Below are 5,900 nucleotides of genomic sequence, written 5' to 3'. Positions count from 1 at the left end.
GAATTATCTCATCGGGCAGCCAAGCCACCCTGTCCCACTCAAGGCTTTGCAAATTCTGTTAAAAGTAGTCACTTACATCTCATGGAAAGACAGACTGGCTTCATTGATCTATCAGATACAGCCTTAGCCACAATGAGGAATAACATGAAAGTCAGATTGTAAATATCTTCACCTGGACCAACCACGTCACCGGAGGCTGCCATGAGTGCCTGCGGACAACCTTTGACCCTTTATTAACAGAATTCTGGGTGATTCATCACTGCAGGTCAACAGTCCCTGGAGCACTGTTCAGATACCTCAAGGTGGTTTTACACTACAGCAATATAAAGACCAGCGATCCAATGAAAGGCGGACTTGTCGAAGAGGTTGACAGTGCTCCATTATTGGACCATACATCTCTCTAGAAAAACAAGGCCCGCTGTTGCATGGCTTAATTCAACAGGGTTATAAAGATTACAATGAGACTATAATCTGTAGGAGTGTTTTTAATCGGTTTAACAATTTAATGTCAAACATTACAACTCGTGTCCAATTACTTCGTGATGGTGTAAGAGAGAATGGTATAAAAGGTGAATGGGTTTTTAGCACGCAAAGAAATAAAAAGCAAACTCATTTGCTCCCAACATTACCAATGTGGAGGAGTTATATTTTGTCTAAATATGAGTGAGTTTAATCCTATCATTTCAGATACATTAAGGCAAGCAAAGAACAAAAGATGCACAGGCAGGTTTTTCACAGCCTTACAGACTTTGGAAAGAAAACAACTAATTTCTCTTGCCTGTTCCTGTCAAGTTTGAGTTTGAAATTAAACAAACAGTATAAATAATTATACTGATCTTCATTTAACTAATTGCACTCTTTTTCGTGCATGATTTCATTTAACCCACGTTTTTCTTTCTTGCCAAGGACAGGACTCATTTTACACTCTTCAAATTGCATGAAATCTCTATACATGAAAATGGGGAGTAAGATATACCCAACTAAAAATCTTCTCTGGAGCAAAACTCACATCCTCAGCTCTTCAGGTGCATACATACTAACATTCTTAAGATCTTAGTACTTATGTCATGAGCCCTTAGGGTAGCCGTCTTTCGACAGTACTCAAACAGCCTTGAGCTGGTGAGGCATTGAGCCTCTACAAATAGAAGCAAAGCTCCAGCTGTTATCCTAGTAGACAGACATGTGTACAGGGGAAGCACGTCATCCCCTTTCCGGCTGGTTATAGACCTCCCACTGCATCAGAGGATTCCTCTGGTTTGGTTATATTTACCCATGTCGAGGTTATCTTGAAAGAGGCCCAATATCTATCTACTATTTATAGCTTTATGGTGTGGTATATGGTTTAATCTAAACACAGTGAGCATCCAAAACATTAAAAAATGTTTTGCGAGTTATTCAATTTATGAAAAACATGAGAAAAACTGCACAGTCCTGAAAGCAAATCACCGGCCATGAAGACATTTCAAAACACAAACAAATTTCCAAAAAGAAAGAAGGACAGTATCTCAAGAAAACATAACGCAAGGCAAAAATAAGAAAAAAAGTAATTGTTTGGGGTTGCATTGGTCAATTGGAGGCTCATAAAATCAGAGGGATTTAGGGGCATTGTCGGACAAGATAGCTGACAAGACATGTCCTTAAAGAGCTTCAGACCTCTCCTATATAATCCTCCAGAATCCCACGCCTACCTGATAGAATGTATTCATTTTACTCTCAAGTGCACCATGCACACAGCAGACTGCATTACATTCTGGGTAAAACCAGCTGGGGTGGGGGTTTGGAATGCCAAATGTTTACCATAAATTCCAATTGCAGCATTCCCAGCTACAAATAGCATTAACCCACAAAGAAAAACAAACCCCAACTGCTGCCACCAATTAAAAATACTGGCAGGCCCAACCTTTGTGAGACACTTAAGGAATATATACATCAACTTTTTAAATCTAACTCGACTCAGTATAGGTCCATGAAAAACAAGCCTTTCAAGTGACTCTGTCAGAACACAATTAGAAATAATTCTATATTGTAAACAACTGGCATTGCTTGAAAACGAAGTGGTACAAGACCCAGACACATTTTGGGATATACTGGGCAAGCAGGCGCTAGTTGGCCTAACCGTGGGGGTTGAGGCCTTTTACTCCTGATGCCCAAAGGCCCAACTTACTATAGGGCCTAAGCAACTGGGCCCCCTCAGTACTTAACACTCAGAAGCAAAGTGGGTTGAGTAATCCCAGGCTTCTCGGGGAGGGAGGGCGACGTAGATGCAGAGGGGTGAGCACATGCTCACAACTCAAAGTATGTGAAGTAGGAGCAGTAAATTATTGTCCAGTGAAATACTTGCTTTTATGAAAAAGAGTATTTATATGCCATCACAAAGTAAAATACATAAACAATGCACACAGTTCCCGGAGGTCAGGGATCTAGTGTTCAGGTCCCTGAGTTTAACTTTCCTCTTACTAATGATAGTGGTTATTCCCCATTCACTGTAGGTGACATTTTAGATAAAGCCTTTTAGAATTTGGGTTGTTGACTGACTAGGCAGCAACCACAATCCTAGCCAGGGTAAGAAGCAGGCAAACCCTAAATTGGCCTGTGCTCATTATCTGGTAGCTTTGCACAGAGCTGTCAGGCTTAACTTAGAGGCAATGTGTAAAGTATTTGTGAAACAGTAAAACAGTGAAAACACCACACAAAATGATTCCACACCAGGTTAGAAAATAGAACTTACAAAACAAGATTAAAACAGCAAAAATCCAATAATTAGAACCCGAGATATTAATTCTTCACAAATAATCTAAAATAGTGCTTAGAAACAATAAGCGCCTATTTGGGATATCTGGCCACGCTGGACCAGGGCAAAGTCAACAGTTCAGGCCAACTGCAATGGAGCAGGGGTCAGATACAGGGGCCCGCTGAACAAAGTACCTTGTTCCTGGTTTGCGTCAACATCGAGGAACATTCAGTTGAGGTGATGCGTCTGTTCAGATCACACAACAGAGGGAGATGTATCCGTTTTCCCCATGCAAAGGAAGCAATGCGTTGGTTCCGAGGGTGATGTGCTGATCCCGAATGTGATGCATCGGTTCTGCTCCTGTAGCAGAGGATGCGTTACCTACGAGGGCGATGAGTCTGGTCCACTTCACACAATGGCGAGGATGCACCGGTTCTGATGAGGATGTGTGGGTTGGCTGAAGAAGCACCTTAGGTCTCACTTCCAAGGGTTGAGGACTGGGGTGCCACCTCTAGACAGGGCAGACTCACAGACCGCAGAGTCCAGATGCAGATAAGCTGGAAGTCTTTTACAATCCCTAGGACTTCAAATCAGGAGGCAAGAAAGCCCTTGGACTCACTTTGGGTTCAAGTGATGCAGGTCAAGTCCTGCTCACCCAGGCAGGGGAACAGCAGGCTGAGGGTAGCACAGCAAGGTAGGAGTCCAGCAAAGCAGCAGTTCACCAAAAAGGCAGTCATTCAGCATCACAGCAGTCTTTTCCATCCTGGCAGAGACTTCACAGGTCTGGAGGTGTACTCAAGTGGTAGTGTCTGATGTCCTGTATTCCTACCAAGTTGTGTCTTTGAAGTGGGGGAGACTTCAAAGAAAGGTCTTTGAAGTACACAGGCGTCTTCCCTTCCTGTCCTGGCTCCAGAATCACTACCAGGGGGTATACAGGCCTCCAGAAATCCACTGAGCACAGTGGAGACAACAGCTAGCCTGGCAGAGAGAACCATCAAAATAATGAGCAGGACGGGATAGGTGAGTGCGCCCCCTCCCGTCTCCGTTCACAGAGCCACCAGCAGCATGTGTGCTAACCTGATTATACCTGAGTGGAGAAGTGTGGCTCAATGGTTAGAGCGGCAGACCCTGATGCAGCGGTCTAGCCCGGGACCAGGGTTCAATTCCCCGCCTCGGAGGGTCTTGGGCTCAAAGTTCCACGGACCTGATAATTCTCGCCTCGGTGCCTATTCCAATCATGGAGTCCCACTCTGCAACTCTGGGCAATAGCTTGCTTAATCTCCACAACGCCCCCCACAACGCTAAGGATGCCTGGCCTCCACCTTGGGGGTGCCCAGGAGTGGACGCCTCACAGGGAAAGCCAGGATGGGTTCCACAGCGGTATTCGTACAAGAGCCTTGAGACCCTTGCGGGTGAGTAGTGCGCTATACAAGTATCAATTTACATTACCCCCATAGTTCGTAGATTTGTTTATTTTTTATGAAAATGCCTACCTGTTTGACAATACCCCCCTCCCATTGCCAGCTCGTGCCTCCTTATGGTTGTCCAGCGCACTTGATACAGTGGAACTGCTCCTGTCAGAGGTGTAAAGGGGTCTTCTTTATTCCACTGTACAGAAGAGGTCATGCAGCTGCAGATCTGGGTTTTTGGGGGCACACATGGGCCTACGAGTGACACTGAACTATACTGTCGGTCTGGGCCCGCAGAAACCGGCTAATTAGCACTTCACAGCAAGGAGAGTTCATGCTGCCTGTGACTCTCCAGCCGCTCTGAGCAGAGTCAGACTGGGATAGAAAATAGGAGAGGGCACCAAAATAAAAGTGCACTAATAAGAGACGAGACTAATGTTTGCAAATTGGGCCACGTTTCGGATATGTTGTGCAAGTGTTCTGCAAAGAATGGTTAATGAATTTGAGACAAGCAATGTTTGTTTCCCACGAGCCGGTACATACTGAGGCGCTCATTCTGCGATGTCAGGAGGGACAAATGAAGATGGGCGGACACAGGTATCCATGCCGCGTAGGGTTATATATGCCCGTTCTGCACACTTCTTTGAGCCTAATGACTGCGGCCCTGAACTTTATCTTTTCTCCACTTGAACAGAGGGTTATCTAAGTCCTCTGGCAAGTACAAAACGCGATCCTGACATACAGTGGACACTCTCCATATCGGTTATCTGACTGCCGTATGAGTTTGATAGAGATTTCTAAGCCCTGACAAGGTTCCGACAGGAACGAAACGCGTTGGCTGAGGCCTTTTAAAGCTTGAATTAATAAAGGATTGATTTGTTACAATATCACGAAGCTTTGGACTTTTACCTTTGGTGCACCATCCTTGTTTTCAAATGTTTGTTTTAATAACAGACAAATGAACAGTGAAAACTGGCCTAGCAGACCATAAAACAGGTCCACAAACAGCCCAAAGATCAGCGCACACACTGACCTGGCAGACCAGGCCTTCGGGCATTGCCTATCTAACCTATAGGCCTACACCAGGTCGCATGCTGCTGCTGCCCGCGCACCTCCTTCCCAGCCTGGCCAAAGAACACACAGCTCAAGTGGTGGAGCCTGGCCTGACAAGTTAAAATATATGAGAAAGGCATTGTTTTCATTAATCTTATGAAATCTTCATTTGATTAATACAATGATTAAATGCTGTCCTAGTTGGCGCAGTAGTAGATAGTGACTTATGTTTTGTACCGCTACTACATCCCATATGCGACTGAAAGGACTAGAATAAGCACACTGCATTATAATTGCATTTCGCACAGTATAAGACAGGCTGCAGCAAAATGTGCAGAGATGTAGGGGCATATGTACAAACCCATATCACCACCTGTGGGTCACTTTTTTTGACGCTCCGGTGGCAGCATGCCATGCACCATATTTACAAAGTGGCGTTGGGCCACTTTTTGTGGTTTAACGCAACTTTGTAAATATGCTACCCTTTCACGCAGGTATTTGCGTGAAAGGGGCGTGCAATGGGTATTGCTGTGGGCATTCCTATGCAACACCCATTGCTTTTTGACACTGCCCCAGATTAACACAGAGGTGTAAACCTGTAGCAACACCAAAAACGAACGGCATGCAAGAACAGGCGTTAGAATGGTGCACGAGGAGACATGCTTTTATTTCTTCTCGTTTTTGCTCTTTCTATGTGTGCTGCATTC

This window comes from Lissotriton vulgaris, chromosome 4_1, assembly GCF_964263255.1.
Source record: "Lissotriton vulgaris chromosome 4_1, aLisVul1.2, whole genome shotgun sequence".
In the NCBI taxonomy this organism is placed as follows: Eukaryota; Metazoa; Chordata; class Amphibia; order Caudata; family Salamandridae; genus Lissotriton; species Lissotriton vulgaris.
Note: the sequence above shows the minus strand (reverse complement) of the source record.